Here is a 24,769-nt window from a genome sequence, read left to right on the forward strand (position 1 = left end):
CCTAAGCAATGTAAAACCAATGTACATGACTGGAGTGAAATGAACCCCTTTCCAGTTATAACCAATAAATTATATTTTAAATTTAGCATATTTTCCCCATAAGTTCCCAAGGATTGTCAGCCAAATCTTACCTGCTTTCTTTTCCTCTTCAGTACATATCAGGTCAGAATATTGTCTCTCAATTCCTTGGTGGTATCTGGTCTCCTTAGGCTTTGACTGCAGTCTATTTTGACTTTACCTGAGCAGTTTTTGTAATTGTTTCAACATCTCGTAATAGGATTTGTATGTTCCAAAGCTATCATGTAATCTTGTTTATAAAAATGTGAAAGATTCACATTTTCATAAATAACTAGTGAACATAATCTTTAATCCAATTAAACTGTGTTTTCCAAATTTTCTCCATGTTGTCTACATTGGAGAGTTTACAAGAGAGAAGGAATATCCAAAACCTGCTAGCTTAAATTTGGGTTATTATTTTTTCTGCAGTCATTTGAAAATGTACCTTTATGTTTACTTGAAACTTACATTACCAGGTTAGTGTTAATATTCTATTAAAGGCTCACCCAAATCAATTAGAAAAAGACAAGTATTCCAGTACAAAAGTAGGAATACATATAAATGAACAAATCAGAGAAGGAAAGTACCATGAATGACCAAGAACACATAAAAATATACTCAGCCAGGCTGCTGCACAAGCCCTCTGTAATGGCCCACACTCTGGAGTGTGTTTGTTTCTGGATAAATCTACTTCTTACCTAAAAAAAAAATGCTCAACCATATTAATCTTGCAATGAAATAACTATATACTAAATAATTATTATAAATATATAATGAAATTAATATTTGTGTGTGTCTTTAAACGTAGTCATTAACACACAAATCAGCAATTACTTTTTTCACCTATTAGATTAATGGTGCATCTATTAGCAAAGTATGGAGAATTTGGAACTCCTTGTGTGTTAGTCTGTCCAAAAGACAGTGAAAAATATGTATTAGATGGAAATTGGCACATTTTGACAATTTATATTTAGAAATTTACCTATAGGACATAATAGGAAGTGTTCAAATGTGTATGTAAACTCAAGGGTACTCATTACAGCCTTAGTTATACTTGTAAAATTATAAATAATCTTTATCAAATCATAATGCTAGGAAAATAATTCATGTATCCAATTTAATTGTATTTAATATATTGAAATTAATTAACATTAAAGTCTAGCTTTTTCAAAAGTTTGGCCATTAGTTCCTGAGTACCAACTATGTTTGAGACATTAATATTGTATTTTATTCACATAAAATGAAATATGCATGTGCTTGTTTGGATATGGTCAATAAACTAATTTTATAGGAAGACTTCAAAAACTGTTGATGATGAGTTTGGACCATTATTTTACTATTGTGTATGCATGTGTGTGATGTGTAGTCTCAAATTTATATATTTCAGTTACATATAGCATTTATTGAATTCTTAGTATGTGTACCACATGCTGAAATAAACACTTTTCGTGGATTATCTCATTTAATACTAATAATAACCATACAGTATAGGATATTCATTCCTTTTTTTAAGATAAGATAGAGACTCGTTAGAAACTAAATTTGATTGTGCAATTAATTCTATTATTCAGAACTTAAGAAAAACACAATCAGTGTCACAGCCTTTGGAAGATGAAAATAATACTTATATTTTGCTACATTTCCTCTAGTTTTGGGGGAAAGATACACATTTTTGAGGTCATCTTTATTTTCTCTTGTTAAGGTCAGAGCCATGCAAATTCTCAAGTTTAGTTCTTTAAACTTAAAAGTGTAAGTGTTGAGATACTGCAGGAACAGGAGAAAAAGATGACATTGGTTTGTTGGAAATTCTGTGGTATAAATTTACAAATTGTAGAATGACTTGTTGAAATAGGGGTGCCAGTGCTTAGGAGATAGGCAGTGTTCCTTGGGAAACTATTTCATAGAGACTGGTATGTCATGGGGGCACAAATTGAAGTCCAAAAAGAAATGGCCAATGAGAGGAGTATCACTAAATGGAAAAAATCAACTTTAACGCAGAATTGATGACAGTTAACACGAAGAGAAATACTGTAAATAGCAGGGAAAGGACCAATGAGGAACTTGGAGTTGAAGGTACAATCCCTAACTGCTATAGATTCAAGTGTCATAATGTTCTAATGAAATATTTTTCAGATTGTACTTTATGACCATATGGTATAGATTATAAACTATCTACTTCATATGAATATGTGTTCCATAATCAATTCACTTTTCTCCAGTTGTCTGTATTCATTCTAACACTTTTCTAAAGACAGTACCTTGTGTCTTACAAGTACCATTCATTAGTAATTCTGAGCTAGTAGCTAAAATGTTGGCCAGAACGATAAGCAGAGTGAATTGCGACATAAAGTTTTGCCTGATTGCACCATAGCAGTGGCTAACGTACATTTAAAAACTTGGATGGTTTATAGCAAGAAATGTGTGTTATGCTAAAGTTTGCCTTCGTATTTTCTGGTATCCTGAGGAGAACTAAACCTGTGTAAGATATTCACAGCTGAGGCCCTGGAACAGAGGATACTGAAGGAAAAAGCAGTCATAGTTAATTAAGTAAGGCTGCATCTGTCATGGAGGACTGCTGGACACAGAGCTGCTCAGCCTCTAATTTTGATGGATGCAACTTGGGAATGTTTGAATATGGTAAATCTCTTTAATGATGGTAAAGTGTTTATAATATTACTAAACCAACATGTGAATGAGTGAATGAATTAATAGGGTCAAAAGTAAAATACTACAGAAAGTTGTGATAAACATATAAGAATGACAGGATATGAAAACTCAGCACTTGGCAATAATCATAATTGTTTCAGCCAGGAAAATCAAAAGATGCTAAAACTCATTGGAGAAAATTTGAGGGGAAACGATACATTTAAAAATGTTTTAAAAAATATTTTATTGAAGTATAGTTGATTTACAACTATAAGACTTTTAAGTCTGAAGTTTGACCAAAATGAATATAAAAGAATATGTAGGGCAGAATATCTTGAAGCACATGGTTTCAGGTGTACATGCTCAGGAAATATGAAAGTGTGGAATAAGAGCATGAATACTTTGATACCAGTGGGTTTTATCTGTATCTGCATTTGAACCATTTATAATAGAACGTGTTTTTACTCACAGTTCCTTCACTTAGCATGATTTTTCAAAGTTCAGCCATGTTATAGCATGGATTGGGACTCGATTTCTTTTTATGGGTGAGTAATACCCCGTTTATAGATCACATTTTGCTTGCTTATTCATTCATCAATTTATGGCATTCTACTAACTTATTTCTGTTCTTTGGCTGTTTTGAATAATCTTGCTGTATATTTATGTGGAGATTTTTGTGTATATGTATATTTTTAGTTCTTTTAGGGATAAGAACACAAGAAGTTGTCTGACCAGGATTTTAAGATCGTACTTGCTTCGTTTGAAGGTGTACAGGTCTGCACAGTGAACATTTGGTTGAATATTGGTGGAAACTCTTACTGTAGAAATAAGTAAATTGAAAAACCAAAATAAACACAGTTGAAGCCCATTGCCTCATACCTGGTTCATTCAATTTGAATGTATTTAGTTTTTATTATTGTGCATTTTTGTTTTTGTGTTCTTGTTTTAAATATGGAATCAATGTTGGTTTGCATACAAAGCATTTCATTGTCTTACAACAATAATTACAATGGAGAAAGGGCATCTTGAATAAGTGAATTAAATATTCAAGGATAGTAGGATCATTCAAATCGGTAGAATTCTGCCACAGAAATAAATTGATTTTACTCATAATGTTCATGAAGAACTAAAATGAAAAACCTCTTCTCATTGGTTTAATAGCTGGTGTAGCCTCCCATACTCATTTTCATCTCTACTTTCCACATGTAAATTAAGTGGCTTAGTATGTTTCTAGGATTATGGACGCCTGTATTATTTCTTGGGTGTTTTCAGGATCTGTCCTTTCTCACAGGCGAACAGCAAAAGGTGTCTTTAAATGAATGTGTCTGGATCATGTATTTATACATTGTGAAAAATCTGAAGAAAATGAGAAACAAAATGACTGTTGTTGAACCGTACTATATTTCTATTCTAAGCAAGTAAGGGAAGACTTTAACTTACTCATTTTTAGTGTTATTCACAGTTTGGGTAGTTTTGAATGCTACCAGTTTTGCATGTATTCAACATTTGATATCTGAATATCTGATTTCTTACTAAATGGTATTCCTTTTGAATGTGTGCCTACTAACATATATATAAACTCAAAATATGAGAGAGTGGAGAGGATACCTGAACACTGGCCCAGTGTTCTGTACTACATTTTTCCAATATTATATTTGTACCTCTTACATAACTTTAATTTTATGTACTTTAAAATACACCATTTGTCACGTGTATTTCTATGGGTTTTGGCAAAGGTATAGAATAGTATATCTAGCACCGCAATCATGGTGTGTGTCGGGGAGGGGGGTGTCCATTACCCCTAAAATCCCCTTTTGTTTCTCCTTTATAGTCAATCCCCCCTTCTGCTCTTCAGTCTCTTGTAATCACTGTTTCTATAGTACTGCCTTTTGTTTTTGTTGTTCAGTCACTTAAGTCATACTCAGCTCTTTGCAGCCCCATGGACTATAGCATGCCTGGGTCTTCTGTTCTCCATTATCTCCCGGAGTTTTCTTAAATTCTTATCCATTGTCTCAGTGATGCTATCTAACCATTGTATCCTCTGCTGCCCCCTTCTTTTGCCTTCAGTCTTTCCCAGCCTCAAGGGCTTTTCCAATCAGTCATCTCTTTGTACCAGGTGGCCAAAGTATTGGAGCTTCAGTTTTATCAACAGTGCTGCCAGTGAATATTCAGGGTTGATTTCCTTTAGGATAGACTGGTTGGATCTCTTTGCAGTCCAAGGGACTCTCAAGAGACTTCTCCAACAGCACAGTTGAAAAGCATCAATTCTTCAGGTATCAATTCTTTATAGTATAACTCTCACATCCATACATGGCTACTGGAAAAACTGTAGTTTTGACTGTACAGACCTTTGTTGGCCAAGTAATATCTCTGCTTTTTAATATGCTGTCTAGGTTTGTAATAGTTTTCATTCCAAGGAGCAAGTGTCTTTTAATTTCACGGCTGCACTCACCATGATTTTGGAGCCCAAGAAAATACTAGCATGTGAAATGAGTACAATTGTGCATCAGTTTGAGCATTCTTTGGCATTGCCTTTCTTTGGGATTGGAATGAAAACTGGCCTTTTCCAGTCCTGTGGGGACTGCTGAATTTTCCAAATTGGCTGACATATTGAATGTGGCACTTCACAGCATCACCTTTCAGGATTTTAAATAGCTCAGCTGGAATTCTGTCACCTCCACTAGCTTTGTAGTGATACATCCTAAGGTCCACTTGACTTCACACTCCAGGTTGTCCAGTTATAGGTGAGTGACCACACCATCATGGTTTTCTGAATCATTAACACTTTTCTTGTACAGTTCTGTGTATTCTTATCACCTTTTCTTAATCTCTTCTGCTTCTCTTAGGTCTTTACTGTTTCTGTCCTTTATCGAGTCCATTCTTACATGAAATGTTCCCTTGATGTCTCCAACAAGTATTTTCTTGAAAAGATCTATGGTCCTTTGCATTCTATTGTTTTCCTGTATTCTTTGCATTGTTCATTTAAGATGGTGGTCTTATCTCCTTGCTATTCTCTGAATTCTGCATTCAGTTGGGCATATCCCTTTCTCCCTTGCCTTTCACTTCTCTTATTTCCTTAGCTATTTGTAAAGCCTCCTCAGGCAATCACTTTGCCTTCTTGCATCTTTTTCTTTGGGACAGTTTTGGTCACTGCCTCCTGTACATTGTTATGAACCTGCATGCATAGTTATTCAGGAACTCTGTCTACCACATAGTCCTTGAATCTATTCCTCGCCTCCACTATATAATCATAAGGTATTTGATTTAGGTCATACCTGAATGGCCTAGTGGTTTTTCCTACTTTCTTCAATTTAAGCCTGATTTTGCACTAAGGAGCTCATGATCTGAGCCACGGTTAGCTCCAGGTCTTGTTTTTACTGACTGTATAGAGATTTTTCATCTCTGACTGCAAAGGACATAGTTTGATTTCAATATTGACTATCTGGTGATGTCCACATACAGAGTCATCTCTTATGTTGCTGGAGAAAGTTGTGTGCTTTGAGGGCTACTCCATTTCTTCTAAGGAATTCTTGCCCACAGCAGTAGATTAAATGGTCATCTAAATTAAATTTGCCCATTTTCATCCATTTTAATTCACCGATTCCTAAAGATATTGATGCTTAATCTTGTCATCTTCTGCTTGATTATGTCCAATTTACCTTGATCCATGGACCTAACTTTTTAGGTTCCTATGCAGTAATGGGTACAGCATCAGATTTTACTTTCACCACCAGATATATCCACAACTGAGCATTGTTTCTGCTTTCACCTAATTGCTTCATTCTTTCTGGAGTTATTAGTAATTGCCCTCTGCTCTTCCCCAGTAGCATATTGGATACCTTCCAACTTAGGGGGCTCATCTCCTGGTGTCATATCTTTTTGCCTTTTCATACTGTCCGTGGGGTTTTTCAGGCAAGAATGATGGTGTGGGTTGCCATTTCCTTCTCCAGGGGACCAGGTTTTGTCTTTTCAGTTCAGTTCAGTCACTCAGTCGTGTCCGACTCTTTGCGACCCCATGAATTGCAGTACGCCAGGCCTCCCTGTCCATCACCGACTCCCGGAGTTCACTCAAACTCACATCCATCGAGTCAGTGATGCCATCCAGCCATCTCATCCTCTGTCGTCCCCTTCTCCTCCTGCCCCCAATCCCTCCGAGCATCAGAGTCTTTTCCAATGAGTCAACTCTTTGCATGAGGTGGCCAAAGTACTGGAGTTTTCCGCTTTAGCATCATTCCTTCCAAAGAACACCCAGGACTGATCTCCTTTAGAATGGATTGGTTGGATTTCCTTGCAGTCGAAGGGACTCAGGAGTCTTCTCCAACACAGTTCAAATGCATCAATTCTTCATTGCTCAGCTTTCTTCACAGTCCAGCTCACGTCCATACATGACTACTGGAAAAACCATAGCCTTGACTAGACGGACCTTTGTTGACAATGTTTCTGCTTTTAAATATGCTATCTACGTTGGTCATAACTTTACTTCCAAGGAGTAGGCGTCTTTGAATTTCATGTCTGCAATCACCAGCTGCAGTAATTTTGGAGCACCCAAAAATAAAGTCTGACACTGTTTCCACTGTTTCTCCATCTATTTCCCATGAAGTGATGGGACCAGATGCCATGCTCTTTGTTTTCTTAATGTTGAGCTTTAAGCCAATTTTTTCGCTTTCCTCTTTCACTTTCATCAAGAGGATTTTTAGTTCCTCTTCACTTTCTGTCATAAGGGTGGTGTCATCTGCATATCTGAGGTTATTGATATTTCTCCCGGCAGTCTTGATTCCAGCTTGTGTTTTTTCCAGCCCAGCATTTCTCATGATGTACTCTGCATATAAGTTAAATAAGCAGGGTGACAATATACAGCCTTGACGTACTCCCTTCCCTATTTGGAACCAGTCTGTTGTTCCATGTCCAGTTCTAACTGTTGCTTCCTGACCTGCATACAGATTTTTCAAGAGGCAGGTCAGGTGGTCTGGTAGTCCCATCTCTCAGAATTTTCCCACAGTTTATTGTGATCCACACAGTCAAAGGCTTTGGCATAGTCAATAAAGCAGAAATAGATGTTTTTCTGGAACTCTCTGGCTTTTTCCATGATCCAGAAGATGTTGGCAATTTGGTCTCTGGTTCCTCTGCCTTTTCTAAAACCAGCTTGAACATCTGGAAGTTGACGGTTCACGTATTGCTGAAGCCTGGCTTGGAGAATTTTGAGCATTACTTTTACTAGTGTGTGAGATGAGTGCAACTGTGTGGTAGTTTGAGCATTCTTTGGCATTGCCTTTCTCAGGGATTGGAAACCTGACCTTTTCCAGCCCTGTGGGAAGTGCTGAGTTTTCCAAATTTGCTGGCATATTGAGTGCAGCACTTTCACAGCATCATCTTTCAGGATTTGAAATAGCTCAACTGGAATTCCATCACCTCCACTAGCTTTGTTTGTAGTGATGCTTTCTAAGGCCCAGTTGACTTCACATTCCAGGATGTCTGACTCTAGGTGAGTGATCACACAGGTTTTGTCTTTTAAAGAATGCCATTTAAATGGAATCAAACATTACATAGTATCTAGGGTCTAGTTCCTTTTACCTTGCAATTTGTGTTCTCCAGTTTACTTGCAAGCCTTTGTCCTTCAGAGACCTCTGTTCGGTTATTGATGTACCCCTCCTAAATTCCATGTTGAGAAAAGACAGGCCAATATTACTCCATCTTAATTCCGCTTATGTCTTACCCTCTCTAAAGTCTTTTTCCATTTGATTCTTTTTGTAAATAATTTCCATTTATCTTACGAAGTGTCTCCTCTATTTTTCTGTTCTTGCCATTGGTCTATTCGTTCAACATGTTTGTAATAGATTTTCAGAGTTCTTATCTCTTACTTCCAGAATATGGGTCTCACAACAAACATCCTTTTTATTTGACCCATCACAAAGCATTTCATAAAATTTTTATTTGATGTAATACAACTTTAGAATTTCTCAGTTTAAAAGATAAGTACTATGTTACTAATTTACATAGAGTGGTAGAGAGGAATATTGCATATTTGCAGAATGAAGAGTTCAGAGAGTGAAGAAATTAAATGACAAAGATGATAAAGAGCAAGGAATTTTGATTTGTTTGGTGAGGACTAGAAATGTGCGGATGCCTGTACAATAAATAATTATTATAGACCCAGTTCTATTGATTTTTAAAATAATGTCATGCATGTTTCTGATCTTATTTGTATCCTATGTGATGTTTTGCTGCAGGTCGAAGGCTAGAACAAGTTGTCATGCTTCAGGGAGGAAAGGTGAGCAGCTACTCTGGTGCTATTGGAATTTTGGTCTGTGTTCTGGCCAGTGATGTCACAAATTCAAGTTTTGTGACCTCATATTTTCAGGTGCCCAGGGAGCACATTTTTATGATAAATTTTCCCACATAGGTATATCTACTTTGTTAATGGACTCTTCATTATGTTTCCCTCTATTAAAGAAAATAACTTGGTTAACATTTAAGAATCATTGATAGATTTCGTTTTTATACCATTTTATTATGTGTGAAAATAACCTTTTAGTGAAATTTAAATGTGCCAAATTATTTATCTTTTTGTTACTAGCATTTCAGAATTTAGGTATTTCTACTCATATTTCCACTATAATCAAAGCTTATAGGCTACTTCATTTACAAATGCTGCCCCACTATAGCTCAGATGAACAAGAACCTTCCTGCTATGCAGGAAACACAGATTTGACCGCTGGGTCAGGAAGATCCCCTGGAGAAGGGAATGACTACCCACTGCACTGTTCTTGCTTGGAGAATTCCCCGTACAGAGGAGCCTAGCGGGCTACAGTCCGTGGGGTGTCAAAGAGTCAGACTCCACTGGGAAACTAACACTTTCACCTCACTACTCCTCGAAATTTTAATTGACTTAGTTGTTTTGGATATTCTCAATAGATTTTAATTTTATACAGAGAAATCCATGGTTGTGTGCCTTTTGTGCTATGAGGGTTCTATTGTATAATACTAAACAAATTGTGTTCTGTATATGTATTGATTTTTGTTAACAACACAGTATGTAAGCCTGAAGGAAATGAGCCTGGCTATGGAAATGCTTATTTGTTGGGAGGGTGCTTGTCTGGATCGATGATGAGAAAAACTGTCTGAGGATGCTGAGGGACTCATTCCAGATGTCAATCTGAGGTCCAGATGAATGCCCCTCTAACTGGACAAATAAGAACCTCAGAGCCTGGCTTTGGCTACATAACACTGCTGTGAGCATGCCTTTTCTTCCTTCCAGAGCAAGTCATCCTATTCTATATACTCATGCCTCTTATGAGGCATGTAGATATGCTAAGTGACCCAAGACTTGCTTCATTTTGAACACAGTTGTAGATAGAACTTTTTAAAGGAATTATTCTTGAGTAATAAATGAGGAGGGGGGGAATGTTGAAGTAAGAAGGGGTTGAGCAACTGTAATGGATACTGAAAGCATCATTTGTGGTTGGGCTGGAAGAAGGGAACATTGCATGACTAATAAATTTTGACAGTGAATTTTGACAGTATTAGTGCTTTGTTATTTTTACTGTTGAATATTTTTGAGACTATGTCTTTTTTTTCTTTTTTTTTTCTGCTATGCTTTTCTGAGATAGAAGGACTGAAATGAGGGCCTCTACTTCAGAGAATAGGGGTGAGTAACTACCAGGATCCTTTAAAATTCATATGTCTTGTGCACTGTGCCACACCCTGAAGTCTTAAGTGTTCATCTGTTCAGTGACTTACTGGGCAATATCTTCATGATGTGTCCTTTTCTTTAGTGATTGCCTCTAGCCTCATTTCCAAATTTTAAATTTTATTTTATCTGAGTTTTAGGTAAACTGACAAATACAGAATCTTGGAAAATGGTTGTTATATATATTTTCTTGTTGCAGTGAAATATCCTTTGGTGAAATTAAACTGTGCTTGGGAGTTTTCTTAACATATTATGGTTTCAAAATGTTGACCCCATGATTGAGATCATCATTGTTAGATCATTTTGGTCAGATCCGTAAGATCATTACGGGTCATTATTACTATTCTTCTAAGTGTTAAAGTGAAAGGTGCTCAATTGTGTCTGATTCTTTGTGATCCCATGGACTGTACAGTCCATGGAATTCTCCAGGCCAGAATAATGGAGTGGGTAGCCTTTGCCTTCTCCAGGGGATCTTCCCAACCCAGAGATCAAACCCATGTCTCCCACATTGCAGGCAGATTCTTTACCAGCTGAGCCACATTTGGCTTTAATTAGGAGTTTTCCTTTTTCGATCTGAAAAATTATACTTTATATACTTTCTGAACTCTTTCCAAGGTCATGAAGATTTTAAATGATAAAAACCTTCATTTTTTGTAAATTTCAATTTTCCATATTACATTAATCTCACAAAATGTACTAGGTTGGGTTAATCAAGTGTAGTAAAATTTCATATATTAAATAATTAATCATTATTGTTAAAATTGAAACATCCATCAGTTAAGAAAAATAGTCTATATTCCTTGACCTGATTACACAGGTTTTGTGTTACCTAGGGCCTGATGTTTAATACTTTTGAAATGAGTAAACTCTGTTTTTCTCTTGACAAAGATCTTTTCACAAATTCTTTAATAGTTGTGTTGTTATCTATTTATGAATTGTAATTTATATATTCACTTCTCTACAAACTAGCAAGGTCATTCATTTCCTCTGGTCAGTTTAGCTAAAATATTCTGAATTTTGTTGAATTTTTCAAGGAATTGATTTTTGGTTTCATTGATTTTTATTTTTTATTCAGTTGCTTGTTTCAATCTTTAATCTTTATCACTTTTTATACTAATCTTTGTTTTCTTTCTTGCTTGCTTTATGTTTGGTTTTCTTTGCTTTTGCTAGCTTCTTAAGGTAGGTTACTGATTTGAAATCTTTTTTTTTTCAATGTAAATCTCAACAGCTATAAAATTTTCTCTTCAAGTACTGCTTTTGGCATGTCATAAATTTTGGAATGTTGTGTGTTAATTTTTATTTATCTCAAATAATTTAATAATTTTCCCTGAGAATGTCATACTTGATTGATTTTTATTAGGGACTTGTTTCATAATTTCTACTTCTGTGTGAAATCATCTGAGTTTTTTTCCGTTACTGATTTCTATTTTAATTCCATTGTGATCAGTGAACATAGTGTGTATGATTTCAGTGTTTTAAAATTTATTTAAACTTATTATTTTTTTTTAGTTTTTTATTTTTTAAATTTTAAAATCTTTAATTCTTACATGCGTTCCCAAACATGAACCCCCCTCCCACCTCCCTACCCATAACATCTCTCTGGGTCATCCCCATGCACCAGCCCCAAGCATGCTGCATCCTGCGTCAGACATAGACTGGCGATTCAATTCACATGATAGTATACATGTTAGAATGTCATTCTCCCAAATCATCCCACCCTCTCCCTCTCCCTCTGAGTCCAAAAGTCCATTATACACATCTGTGTCTCTTTCCCTGTCTTGCATACAGGGTCGTCATTGCCATCTTCCTAAATTCCATATATATGTGTTAGTATACTGCATTGGTGTTTTTCTTTCTGGCTTACTTCACTCTGTATAATCGGCTCCAGTTTCATCCATCTCATCAGAACTGATTCAAATGAATTCTTTTTAACGGCTGAGTAATACTCCATTGTGTATATGTACCACAGCTTTCTTATCCATTCATCTGCTGATGGACATCTAGGTTGTTTCCATGTCCTGGCTATTATAAACAGTGCTGCGATGAACATTGGGGTACATGTGTCTCTTTCAATTCTGGTTTCCTCGGTGTGTATGCCCAGAAGTGGGATTGCTGGGTCATAAGGCAGTTCTATTTGCAATTTTTTAAGGAATCTCCACACTGTTCTCCATAGTGGCTGTACTAGTTTGCATTCCCACCAACAGTGTAGGAGGGTTCCCTTTTCTCCACACCCCCTCCAGCATTTATTGCTTGCAGAGTTTTGGATCACAGCCATTCTGACTGGTGTGAAGTGGTACCTCATTGTGGTTTTGATTTGCATTTCTCTAATAATGAGTGATGTTGAGCATCTTTTCATGTGTTTGTTAGCCATCTGTATGTCTTCTTTGGAGAAATGTCTATTTAGTTCTTTGGCCCATTTTTTGATTGGGTCGTTTATTTTTCTGGAATTGAGCTGCAGAAGTTGCTTGTATATTTTTGAGATTGGTTGTTTGTCAGTTGCTTCATTTGCTATTATTTTCTCCCATTCAGAAGGCTGTCTTTTCACCTTGCTTCTATTTTCCTTTGTTGTGCAGAAGCTTTTAATTTTAATTAGATCCCATTTGTTTATTTTTGCTTTTATTTCCAGAATTGTTATATCTGGTCTTTTATGGAGTATATTCCTTATGCACTTGAGAAAAATGTATAATCATTTGATTTTAGGTGGAGTGTTCTGTATAAGTCTGTTCACTGTAGTTGGTTTATGATTGTTCAAGTATTCTGTTTCCATAATGATCATTCTTCTAATTGTTCTATTGTTTATTAAAAGCAAAACATTAAAAGTATCCAAATATTGTAGAGTTGTCTGTTTCTTCAGTTCTGTGCAATTTTGCTTCATGTATTTTGGGACTTTGTTGTTAGGTGTGTAAATGTTTATCATTGCTTTATCTTCTTAATGTATTTGACTCTTATCAATGTTTAATTGACCCATATAACAATTTTTGTTTGAAGACAGCTTTTGTCTGATATTGGTTTAGTCACTCTAGCTGTCTTTTGGTTACATGTTATATGAAATATTTATTTCATGCTTTAATTTTTAAGCAATCTTTGTTTTTGAATCTGAAGTATTTCTCTTGCAGATAACATATAGTTGGATCATGTTTTTAATCCATTTTGCCAATCTCTGCCTTTCACTTAGAAATTTTAAACCATCTCTGTTTAAAGTAATTACTGATTAAGGAGGACAACTGCTATTTTGCTCTTCATTTTTTCTGTAATTTTTTTTTTTGGTCTTCAATATTGCGTATTTTCTGTGAAATAGATATTATTGAGAGTACCATTTTAAATTCTTTATTTCCTTGTTTTTACTATATATTTTTAAGTTATTTTCTTAGTGGTTGCCCTAGGGGTAACAATTAACTTCTTAATTTATAATAAAGTAGTTATGATTAATAACAATTTAATTTCAATAATGCATAAAATTTTTGTTGCCACATTGCTCCATTTCCCCTATATGTTGTCATTGTCACACATTGTGTCTTCATACTTATGCACTCAGCACCACAGGCAGGTGGTTTTTGTTTTATGCCTTTATTTAAGTACCATATAAGAGAAGAGTTACAAAGATATGTTAATACTGGCTTGTATATTTGCCTGTGTAGTTACCTTTACTGATGTTATTTATTTCTTGATGCAGATTTGTTATTGTATATTGTACATTCATTTAAGATTGACTCCCTTAGACATTTCTTGTGGGGCAAATTTACTATTAAAGAACATTCTCAGTCTTTGTTAATCTGAGAATGTCTTAATTTCTCCTTCATTTTTTCAGAGCATTATTATCAGATGAAGAATTCCCAGTTTTGTTTCAGAACTTTGAAAGTGCCATCCTACTGCCTTCTGAAACCATGTGGTATGATGAGAAATCACTTTTGTTTTTCTGAAAATCACTTCTGTGTCTTCTGTATTGCTGTTTTGTCTTTCTATTTGAACAGTTTCATAATGATGTGTCGCACTGTGAATCTGTTTGAATTTATCCTATATGGACTTCTTAAGTTTGTGATTTTTCATCAACTTTGGGCAGTTTTGTCTATTATTTCTTGATTCCTGCTGATTCCTTTCTTTTTCTCTGACTCTTGTTATGTGTATGTTAGTACACTGGCCTCATATTACTTTTAGGCTGTGTCTATTGAAAATAAACTTTCTCTTCCTATAACTGGATAATTTGAACGATTTATAGTTTTTAGTTTGGGCAGTTTTGTCTATTATTTCTTGATTCCTGCTGATTCCTTTCTTTTTCTCTGACTCTTGTTATGTGTATGTTAGTACACTGGCCTCATATTACTTTTAGGCTGTGTCTATTGAAAATAAATTTTCTCTTCCTATAACTGGATAATTTGAACGATTTATAGTTTTTAGTTGTGTTTTTTTTTTTTTTGTCAGTTCAAATTTGTCATGGAGGCCTTTTTGTGAGTCTTTTAATACTTGTAATTATGCTTTCAACTCCAGAATTTCTACTTGATTTTGTTTGAAAATTTTCTGTCCCTTGATTGACATACCTATTTCATGAGATAGTGTTTGTGGGAATCATCTGGTTCTTAAAACTACTTTCCATTACCTTTTGCAGCATATTTAAAGTAACTGATTTAAAATATTTCTCTGTTGAGTCCAGTGTCTTGACTTTGAGTTCCTGTTGCTTGTTCTTAGTTTTTCCTTCTGTGTGAGGGACGTGCATGTTTCTTTGAATGTCCAGTATTCTAGTACTTTTACGTTGAAAATTGAACATTATGCATATCATAATTTGGCAACTTTGGAAGTCAGACAATCCATTTTCCCTATATTTGCTGTCCTTGTTGATGAAGTTGTTTGTAGTAGTGTTCATTGAAGATTTTTTCATTAGATTCAGTTCAGTTCAGTCACTCAGTTGTGTCTGATTCTTGGCGACCCCATGGACTGCAGCATGCCAGGCTTCCCTGTCCATCACCAACTCCCGGAACTTACTCAAACTCTTATCCATAGAGTCAGTTATGCCATCCAACCATCTGTCGTCCCCTTCTCCGCCTGCCTTCAGTCTTTCCCAGCATTAGGGTCTTTTCCAGTGAATCAGTTCCTCACGTCAGGTGGCCAAAGGGTTGAGTTTTCAGCTTCAGCATCAGTTCTTCCAATGAATATTCAGGACAAATTTCCTTTAGGATTGACTGGTTTGATCTTCTTGCAGTCCAAGAGACTCTCAAGAGTTTTCTCCAACACCACAGTTCAAAAGCATCAATTCTGTCCATAATTCTTCAGGCACTCTGTCTATCAGATCTAATCCCTTGAATCTATTTGCCGCTTCCATTGTATAATCATGAGATACTTGATTTAGGTCATACCTGAATGGCCTAGTGGTTTTCTCTCCTTTCTTCAGTTAAGTCTAAAGTTTACAATGAGTTCATTTTCTTTCTTCCTTTATTTTATTTTATTTTATTTTTTATTTTTTTGAGTTCATTTTCTGTGTCACAGTCAGCTCCCGGTCTTGTTTTTAGTGACTGTCTAGAGCTTCTCCAACTTCACCTGCAAAGAATGAAATCAATCTTATTTCAGATTTGACAGTCTGGGGTTGTCCATGTGTAGAGTCTTCTCTTGTGTTATTGGAAGAGGGTGTTTGCTATGAGCATTGCGTTCTCTTGGCAAAACTGTTAGCCTTTTCCCTGCTTCATTTTGTACTATAAGACCAAACTTGCCTGTTATTCCAAGTGTCTCTTGACTTCCTTCTTTTGCACTCCAGTCCCCTGTGATGAAAAGGACATTTTTTTTTTTTTGGTGTCCTTTTAGTTCTAGAAAGTGTTGTCAGTCTTCATAGAACCATTAAATTTCATCTTCCTTGGCATATGTGATTGAGGGATAGAGATGGATTAGTGTGCTATTGAATGGTTTGCCTTAGAAATGAACTGAGATCATTGTGTTGCTTTTGAGATTGCCCCCACGTACTGCACTTTGAATTCTTGTATTGACCATGAGGGCTATTCCGTTTCTTCTAAGGGATTCTTGCCCAGAGTAGTAGATAAAATGGTCATCTGTATTATTCACCCATTCCCATCCATTTTAGTTCACTGATTCCTAAAATGTCAATGTTCATTCTTAACTATATCCTCTTTGACCAATTCCAATTTACTTTGATTTGTGGATCTAATATTCCAGGTTCCTTTGCAATATTGTTCATTACAGCATCGTACTTTACTTTCACCACCAGATACATCCACAATTAGATGTTGTTTCCATTGTGGGTCAGCCTCTTCATTCCTTCTGGAGCTATTTCTCCACTCTTCTACAGTAGCATATTGGGCACCTACTGACTTGGGGAATTGATCTTTCAGTGTCATACCTTTTCCCCTTTTCATATTGTTCACTGGATTCTAAACACAAGAAGCCAAAGCAGTTTATCTTTTTTTTTTTCTCCAGTGGACCACGTTTTGTCAGAAATGGCCACCGTGACTCATCCATCTTGGGTGGCCCTACAAGGCATGGCTCATAGTTTCACGGAATTAGATAAGACTGTGATACATGTGATCAATTTGGTTAGTTTTAGGTGATTATGATTTTCTTTCTATCTGCTCTATGATGGATGAAGATACGCGGCTTACGGAAGCTTCCTGATGGGTGGGACTAACTATGGGGAAAACTGGGTCTAGCTCTGGTAGGCAAGACTGTGCACAGTAAAGCAGTAACAGACTTCACTTTCTTGGGCTCCAAATCACTGTGGCTGGTGACTGAAACCATGAAATTACAAGGCGCTTGCTCCTTGGAAGAAAAGCTATGACAAAATTAGACAGGATATTAATGATTAGAGACATCATTTGCTGACAAAGGTCCATATACTCAAAGTGATAGTTTTTCCAGTAGTCATGTATGGATGTGAGATTAGGACCATAAAGAAGGCTGAGCATTGAAGATTTGATGTTTTGTACCATGGTATACTCATGAGAGTCCCTCAGACTACAAGGGAAAAACCAGTGAATCCTAAAGGAAATCAATCCTGAATATTCACTGGAAGGTCTGATGCTGAAGCTGAAGCTCCAATAATTTGGCCACCTAATGAGAAAAGTCGACACAATAGAATAGACTCTGTTCTGGGAAGCATTGAAGGCAGGAGGAGAAGGGGACAAAAGATGATGGGATAGTTGAATGGCATCACTAACTCGATGGACAAGGATTGGAGAAAACTACAGGAGATGATGAAAGACAGAGAAACCTAGCAAATAGCATTTCATGGGGTCACAAAGAGTTGGACATGACTGAGTGACTGGAGAGGAGGCCAGCATGGCTGCAGGTAGTAGGAGTCAGAATAGATCCCAGCCATGAAGGCAGTGGCACCCCACTCCAGTACTCTTGCCTGGAAAATCCCATGGACGGAGGAGCCTGGTGGGCTGAAGTCTATGGAGTCACTAAGAGTTGGACACGACTGAGCGACTTCACTTTCACTTTTTACTTTCATTGATTGGAGAAGGAAATGGCAACCCACTCCAGTGTTCTTGCCTGGAGAATCCCAAGGACGGGGGAGCCTGATGGGCTGCCGTCTATGGGGTCTCACAGAGTTGGACACGACTGAAGTGACTTAGCAGCAGCAGCAGCAGCAGCATGCAAGTGGGATCTGGTTTGGGTAGGTGTATTTTTGGTGCAGTTCCTGCTCTGAGTGCCATAGTTGGGGCTGTGCTGATGTCGAGGCTGAAGTGAGGAAGCTTCTGTGGTTCCTAGTTGGAGCCCCAGGCCATTGCAGCCCTTTGATTTGGTGAGATTCCTGAGTGCCTGGTGGGTTGCAGTGGTTGCGGAGGCCTGGTGGACTAAAGCCAGGGGACAACAGCAGTAGGACTCCATGGAGATGGCATGTGTATTCAGATATCAGGGCCTTTGCATGGGGATTCTTAGGCACAGAGATACCTAGAAGGAGTTTCAGAGGACACTCAGCCCCACATCAAATCCCCCAGCAGCCATGCACGCTCAGTCAGACAGATACCCACAGGCACTTGAACCTAATTTGCTGCACTCTATTGACAGATATGTATCCAGTCGTATGTAAGGGATCAATACAGTTGGGTAGCAGATACAGGCCTTCCTCTCATGAAGCAAGCACATCGATGTTGCCCAGTGAAAGACCGGGTACACATGTGAAGCCTGCCTGTGCTTTCTGTCCCCTTGACAGGTGAAGTTGCCAGGTATGACTGTCCGTCACCCAGGAGACGAAGCCCCGCCCATAAGGTGGTGACTCGAGGTGCAAGGGAGTGTGGCAGGCCCAGGTTGCTGCCAGTTCTTTTTGGATCATTGAGCATGGTACGCCTTCCCCAACCCAAAGATGTGTCATGGATTTCGGCTTTCCTGGGACTGCATGAGTAGCTGTAAGTATGGGGGGACTGTTCCTCTTGCTGAAAAGCCTGGGGGCTCTGAGTTCCCCCTGGTTCTGGGGGAGACTCAGGTCACTGGCTCCTCCTGGGATCTGTGCTGCCTGCCCTGCAGAGGTGGGCAGCAAGCCAGCACGTGCTCAGATCAATGATGACACCCTCACCTGCATTCCTTGGAAAATCTGAACAAAATGAGTGAGAACTCACTACCGTCTCCTCATCGAAACTGAGGTCCAGCACGTTGCTGCCCCTGTGGCTACGGGAGGGGCTAGTTAGCAAGAGGGCCAGCTACATCTGTGTCATACACATGGGCACAGCACCCAGGTCACCACAATTTGTGAGGCTCCCATCTGAGGGTGGGCTGTGGACAGGCATTTGAGTGGACTTGAGAGTGCCAGGTCCTTGGTAATGACTGTGAGGGGCAGAGGAGGCTGCCAGCTTGGCAACTGGTGGTAGGAGTTGCAGTAGATCCTGGCCTAGGCACATTGAGCTCTTGGCTTGAACAGGTGTGTTTCGCCCCAGCTCCTGCTGCAAGTGCAGCAGTTAGGGCTGTGCTGACGTGGAAGCCAAAGAAAGGAAGCTACAGTGGTTTCTTGATTGCAGCCCCAGGCCAGATCTGAGGCCCTCGCCATTGCAGCCCTTTGGGTTTTTAAGATTCTTGAGGGCGTGGTAGGATTCTTGAGGGTGTGGTTGGCTGCAGCAGTTGCAGTGACCTGGTGGATCAGTGGCATTGACAAAAGGCAGTAGGCCTCATTTCTGCAGTTGGCAACTCCTATATTGCAACTCTTGGCACAGTGCTTGATCTGTGGAGGCCACTGTGGAGTGTGGTGAGGTACCAGCTCTGCATTCCTTCTGTGGGTTAGCCAGAGTACCTAGGAAAAGCGTACTGCAGGTGAGGAAAGTTGCGGTGTGATTTCCTGTGATGAACTGTCTCCCTGAGACTGCAGGTACTGTCTTTGTGTTTCCAAGGATACCTTGGTCCCCTTGAAGGTGCCCTTGGCTCCCTGCAAAAGAGAGGGCCCGCTGGTCCTCAGGAGACTTCTGTGGCCTTGGTGGCCTGATACCTGAAGAGGGATACTCAAGGGTATCTTGCAGGGGCCTTGAAGAATTCCATGTACTGAGGCTTGCCTGCCAACCAGTCTGGGTAGAACTGAGGTCTGCGCACATGCCTGTTGGTCCCTTTGGCTCTTGGGCATGGAATTTTCAAGCTGTAAGAATTCCTAAGGGATGGGGCAAGATGGCCAGGTGTTTTCCACCCTGCAGAGAAGTATCATCACTGAGGCAGTGGTTGTGGTAGAGGTTGGGCCTTGGTTGGCATGCCAACCCTGCCTCCATGGTGTAGCCAGTGGCTACCCTGGCACGGTTTCGGGAAATCTTGCACAGCAAAGCTTTTCTCCTGACACCTCTTCTCAGGTCTTTGAAGCAGCCTTGGTGTCCTGGATGGACTTGGTAGTTTTGCTCTGGTGGAGAAGAGGTGCCGGGCAGAACGGTGTGGGTCAACTAATCAAGGCCTTCTTACTTCTGTGGGTCTTTCTGGGTGCTGATGGTCCCTTGTTTGAGCAGGGCACCTTAAGGCTTCTGATGGGGTTGAGAAGCCTTGGGAGCAGGAGCAGTTCAGCTTGGACTAAGCCCTGAACTAGGGGAGCTTTTCCTCAGGTGTGGTTGGTACCCAGGGCCCACAGGGATATGGATTTGAGCCTAATCTGACTGCTAAAGGGTCCCAGTTTCTGTGAGAGTGACCCCTGAACTCTGATCCCTGAGGATGACCATCTCCCATCTTCACTTTCCAGTGGAGCACTGGAGAGTGATTGGACACAGTCAGCTAGACAAGTTTCATGCCCTGAGTTATTTTAGCATTTTGAGGGTGTGGTGGGGCTTTTCTGCTCTGGGGCGAAGTTCATGGAATTGTCTGTCTTCTCAGGAAACTTCACTTGTACCTTGAGGAGCTGGAACTTGTGAGAAGGGACAACTAATTGTAGTAGTACTGGCATGGCCTCCGGATATGTGGCAGTTCCACGGAGGCTCCATTTGCTGATTTTGAGCAGTCAGGTTCCTGTGCTTTGGTCAGAGCGCGTGGGTTTTGGAAATCAGGAGCCCATGCCCTATGTGAACAGCCCCTCAGGGTGAAAGTTTGCGTGGGGCTTATGGAAGGTGTCAGGCGTGATCTGCCGTATTGTGGGAAGGCTGGACCTCAGGGCTCTGTAGAGAAGGCATACCTTTTCAGGCAATGAGGCCTTTACAAAGGGGCTCAGCCTTTAAGGAGACAACCAGGAGTTCCAGATCCACACCCAGAATCCTGAAAGCTTATCTTTGTACACTGGAACACACACACAGCCTAACATCAAGCCCCTCACCACAAACAGTCAGCCAAACAGACACACACAGATAATACATCCTAATTTCCTACAGTCTGCTGATGCTTATGTATCCACTGGTATATAAGGGATTGAGGCAGTTAGAAAGCAAATGAAGGCCTTCAACCAGGGAACTGTCAGCGTGGATGTTATTCAGAGAGAATGGGATGCACATCTGAAGCATGCCTGTGCTTTTCAGTTTTCAGGAACAATTGTTGGGTATGACTGTCCATCACCCAGGAAAAGAGGCCATGTGTGGTATATATTGACTTCAGATGCAAGGAAGTCTGGTCAGAAGTGTGGTGGGCCCAAGTTGCTGCCACAGCTTTCTCAATCACTATGGAGGGTACACCTTCCCCCTTTTGGATTAAGGGTTCCGTGGGTTCCATGAGATTGCCTGAGTAGCTCTAAGTGTGGATGGAATGATCCTCTTACCGAGAAGCCTGGGGGCTTTGAATTGCCTAGCTGCGAGAGGACTCCCAGGCTCACTGGCTCCTCCTGGGAGCTGTACTGCCTGCCCTACTGAGGTGTACAATGAGCCACCTGAAGCTTCTTGGGGAAAGTACCCCTGTTCTTGAAGGGAGGGGGACTTGTGGGCAAGGACACCTGAGCTGTAGTAGAACCTGGCATGGTCTCAGTGTAGGTGGCAGTCACACAGATGCTCTGCAGGGTGACCTTGAGCAGTCAGGTCAATGTGCTTTGATCAGAGGGTGGGTGTCATGGGGATCAGGAGCCCAGAGCCTGTTTCAACAGGCCCTCTGGATGAATATTGCATGGGGCTTGTTGAAGGCAGCATGCTTCATCTGCCATTTTATGTGATGGCAGGAGGTCAGGGCTCTGTGGCGAAGTCATGCCTATTCAGACACTGAGGCCTTTGCAAAGGGGCTCTGACACAGAGACCCCCAGGAGTTTCAGAGGCACACCCAGAATCCTGAGAGTATATCTTTGTTGGTAGACCAGAACACACGCACTCAGCCCCACATTGAATCCCCTGGCCACATACGGCTTTCAGAGAGATAGATACCCACAGGCACTTGAAACTAATTTCCTACACTCCTGGTGAGAGAGAGGTATCCAGTCATATGTAAGGGATCAAGACAGTTGGGGCTAAGATCCAGAACTTCCCCCAGAGAACCATGGGCATCAGTATTGTTCAGCAAGAACGAGGGAACACATCTGAAGCCTGCCTGTGCTTTCTGTCCCCTTGTCAGGTGACATTGCCAGGTATGACTGCGCATCACCCAGGATACGAAGCCCTGCGCGTGAGGTGGTGATTCAAGGTGCAAGGGAGTCCAACAAGAAGTGTGGAGGGCCCAGGTTGCTACCTCTACTTTTTGGATCACTGAGCATGGAATGCCTTCAGCTGACCCAAGATGTGTCATGGATTTACAGTTTCCTGGGACGGCCTGAGTAGCTGTAAGTTTAGATGGACAGTTCTTCTGGCCAAGAAGCCTAGGAGCTCTGAGTTCCCCCAGCTGCTGGGAGACTCCCATGTCACTTGCTCCTCCTGGGGGCTGGCCTGCCTTCCTGGCTAAAGTGTACAGCGAACCAGCAGGTGCTCAGATCGATGATGGCACCCTCACATGCATTCCCTGGAAAATATGAACAAAATGAGTGAGAAATTGATACAATCTCCTCATCGAAACAAGGTCGACCATGCTGTCTCCTCTGGGGCTAAGGGCAGGACTGGTTAGAAGTGCGGGCAGCTTCACTTGTGTCACACACAGGCATAGAGCACTGGGGTCACCAACACTTGCGAGGCTCCTGTCTGAGGCTGGGCATGTACAGGTGTTTGAGCAGTCTTCTTGGAATGAGAGCTGCATGGTGAATGCCACTGACGAGCAGAAGAGGCTTGTCCAGTGGTGATAAGAGTCACAGTAGATCCTGTCGTAGGACCATGGAGCTCTTGACATGAAAAGGCACATTTCGTCCTGGTTCCTGCAATGAGTGCACTAGTTGGGGCTGTGCTGATGTGGAAACTGAAGCGAGGAAGCTTCTGAAATTTCTGATTGGAGGTCCAGATCAGATCTGAGGCCCTCGCCATTGCAGCCCTTTGGGTCGGTGAGATTCCCGAGTGGCCTGTGTACTGTAGCAGTTGCAGGGACCTAGTGGAACGTTGGCCGGGGCCAAAGGAAATAGGTCTAGTTTCTGTTCTTGGCAGTTCCTGTATTGCAACTCCTGTCACAGTGTTGAGCCTTGCAGGACACTGTGGACTGTGAGGCGATCGTAGCCATACATTCCTCCCGTGGGTTGGCCAGAGGCCTAGAGCAGAATGGTTGTGCAGGTGAAGATAGGTGTAGTATGATTTCCTGGGACAATCTGTCCCCTGATATTCAGGCACTGTTGTTCTGTCTTCAGTGATACATACTGTGGTCCTTTTGGAGCTGCTGGTTGCTGGGTGCAGAGGACAGGGCATTGCTGGTGGTTGGGAGACTCGGTGATAGTGACCTTTGTGGCCTGATGCCAGTAAGAGGTCTTTCAAACTGTATCTTTGGTGCCTCGAAGAGTTACAATAACTAGGCCTAGGAGCCAGCCCTCTTGGTGGTAATAAGGTATGTTGCCCCCATTTAGCCCTTGGGACTGGAATTTAAAACGTGTATGAGTTCCTGAAGAATGGGGCCAGCAAGACAGCCCGGATCCCACCCAGGTGTTCACCACCCTGGCAGTGACACATCAACCTTGGAAGACCGTGGTTGTGGTAGAGATCCGGCATTGGTTGGCATACCATGCTGCTTCAGTGTAGTAGCCATTGGCTCCCCTGACATGCGGGTGGGAAACCTGGCAAATCCAGGGTCTTCCCCTGCCTGTTTTTGTGAAGTCTACCTGGAAGCAGCCTTAGTGATCTGTGAGCGCTTGGTGGTCTTGCATGGTGGGGACAAGCTGCCAGGCAGGATGGCATGGTGTTGCCATAATGAAAGCCACCTTCTTCCTGTGGGTCTTGCTGAGTGCTGATTGCCCTGTGTGAGTAGAGCCCTTGGAGGCTTCTGATGTGGGTGAGTCACCCTGGGAGGCAGAAGGAGTTCAATTTAGACCAAGTCTTGCTTTATGGGAGCTTTCTCTAGGGTGTGGTTGGTGCCCAGGGCCCTGCAGGCTGTGGATCTGAGCATAATCTGGCCAGGAAATGGGCCCCGTTTCTGTGGGAGTAACCCCTGGATCCTGGTACCTGAGGATGACCAGCTCTTGTCTTGCGCTTTCCGGCGGAGCCCCGGAGACCGACTGGGCTAATTGCACAGGAAGAGGTGCATGCCCTGTATTCTTCTGCTCTGCGAGCGTATGGTGGGCTGCATCTGGCCCAAGGCCAAGTTAACCACACTGTAGGCCTTCTCCAGAAGAGAGAGTTCAGGGAGGAGGTGGGACTTGTGGCAAGGACACCTGAGCTGTAATAGTAGCTGGGGTAGTATCACGGTAAGGGACATTCACACAGATGCTCCGCAAGGGGGCCTTAGGTGGTCAGGTTCCTGTGCTTTGGTCAGACCGCATGGATCATGTAGATCGGGAGCCCAGAGCCTATGTCAACCCGTCAGTGTAATTTTGCATGGTGTTTTGTGGGAGCGTGGGAGTTCAGGTCTCTCTGGAGAAGATGTGTGTGTCAGACACCAGGGCCTTTGCTCAGGGGCTCTGAGACACGGAAATACACGGAGAGAGTTCCCAAGGCCCCCAGAATCCTGAGAGCA

General features: G+C 40.9%; 1 protein-coding gene and 3 non-coding genes across 7 annotated transcripts in view; all 4 read left to right on the forward strand.

The window, feature by feature from the left end:
* Positions 1–7,204: 7,204 nt before the first annotated feature.
* LOC138423313 (uncharacterized) overlaps positions 7,205–24,769 on the forward strand; it is a 107,605-nt gene continuing 90,040 nt past the window's right edge. For 2 of the 4 annotated variants that reach the window (XM_069559095.1, XM_069559103.1), the window contains exons 1-4: positions 9,800–9,932; positions 10,311–10,348; positions 18,546–18,738; positions 22,307–22,511. The gene's annotated coding sequence lies outside the window, so the exon portion shown is untranslated. Of the gene's footprint in view, positions 8,972–9,799; positions 9,933–10,310; positions 10,349–14,198; positions 14,280–18,545; positions 18,739–22,306; positions 22,512–24,769 lie in introns of those variants that run through there. The other 2 variants (XM_069559098.1, XM_069559096.1) reach the window with 2 other exon arrangements.
* On the forward strand, positions 9,799–9,865 carry LOC138424036 (small nucleolar RNA SNORD109A). Its single transcript, XR_011250610.1, has one exon. It is a non-coding gene; the product is annotated as a small nucleolar RNA SNORD109A (small nucleolar RNA).
* On the forward strand, positions 18,884–18,976 carry LOC138423974 (small nucleolar RNA SNORD116). Its single transcript, XR_011250552.1, has one exon. It is a non-coding gene; the product is annotated as a small nucleolar RNA SNORD116 (small nucleolar RNA).
* On the forward strand, positions 22,657–22,748 carry LOC138423976 (small nucleolar RNA SNORD116). The gene has a single exon (XR_011250554.1). It is a non-coding gene; the product is annotated as a small nucleolar RNA SNORD116 (small nucleolar RNA).

Source organism: Ovis canadensis, chromosome 18, assembly GCF_042477335.2.
Source record: "Ovis canadensis isolate MfBH-ARS-UI-01 breed Bighorn chromosome 18, ARS-UI_OviCan_v2, whole genome shotgun sequence".
Taxonomy (NCBI): domain Eukaryota; kingdom Metazoa; phylum Chordata; class Mammalia; order Artiodactyla; family Bovidae; genus Ovis; species Ovis canadensis.